At 44.1% G+C, this 1,170-nt stretch overlaps 1 non-coding gene across 1 annotated transcript; it reads right to left on the reverse strand.

The window, feature by feature from the left end:
• Positions 1-379: 379 nt before the first annotated feature.
• Positions 380-486, reverse strand: LOC148545395 (small nucleolar RNA R71). Its single transcript, XR_015900365.1, has one exon. It is a non-coding gene; the product is annotated as a small nucleolar RNA R71 (small nucleolar RNA).
• Positions 487-1,170: the final 684 nt, after the last annotated feature.

Here is a 1,170-nt window from a genome sequence, read left to right on the forward strand (position 1 = left end):
TGGGGAGGATAGAAGAGTTTTGGGCCCTTACATCAATCCAAACCCAGGCAATTGTGGAAGTAACATCCAAAAGCCAACAATCCATGCCAACAACTTTGAACTTAAACCACAGCTCATCACCCTTGTTCAGAACAACTGTTCATTTGGAGGAGGTGTCCAAGAAGACCCCAATCAACATCTAACCACCTTCCTGAGGATATGTGACACAGTGAAGTCTAATGGTGTTCATCCTGACACCTATAGACTGCTCTTGTTTCCATTCTCACTTAAGGAAAAAGCAGCCAAATGGCTGGAATCTTTCCCAAGGGAAAGCTTGACAACTTGGGAAGACGTGGTTAACAAATTCTTAGCAAGATTTTACCCTCCTCAACGAATCAATAGGCTGAGAGTTGAGGTCGAAACTTTCAGGCAATAAGATGGTGAGACTTTATATGAAGCATGGGAGAGGTTTAAAGACCTAACAAGGAGGTGCCCACCAGATATGTTCAACGAATGGGTGCAGCTGCACATTTTCTATGAATGGCTCTCTTATGAGTCAAAGAAGGCCGTAGACCATTCATCCGGAGGATCTTTGAACGAGAAGAAGACTATTGAGGAAGCCATAGATGTTATTGAAACAGTAGCAGAGAACGACTACTTCTATGCTTCCGAAAGAGGGAACACAAGAGGAGTAATGGAGCTAAACAATGTAGATGCTCTGTTGGCCCAAAACAAGCTCATTACCCAGCAGCTGGCTGACCTCACCAAGAAGATGGAGAAGAACCAAGTAGTAGCAATCTCCACTTCATCAACAACCCAAGAAGGAGTGAATGAAGAAGCAGAGGGTAGTCAGGAGCAAGCCAACTACATTGGGAATTCACCAAGGCAAAACTATGATCCATACTCCAAGACCTACAACCCTGGATGGAGAGACCACCCAAACTTTGGGTGGGGAAGTCAACAAGATCAAAACCAAGACCAGAGACGTTACAACTCCAACAACAATGCAGCTCACCAATAATTCACACAGAGGACATCTCAACACCCCCACAACAACACTTCTCCACAAGCCTATCAAAACCAAAACAGCACATCTGCTCCGAATCACCCATCAATTGATGACAAGCTCTCTAAGATTGAAACCTTACTTGAAGGAGTATGCAAGGACATTCGAAATAGTAAAGCATTCTG

This window comes from Arachis ipaensis, chromosome B9 (genome assembly GCF_059453495.1).
Source record: "Arachis ipaensis isolate K30076 ecotype BB chromosome B9, ASM5945349v1, whole genome shotgun sequence".
Classification (NCBI taxonomy): Eukaryota; Viridiplantae; Streptophyta; class Magnoliopsida; order Fabales; family Fabaceae; genus Arachis; species Arachis ipaensis.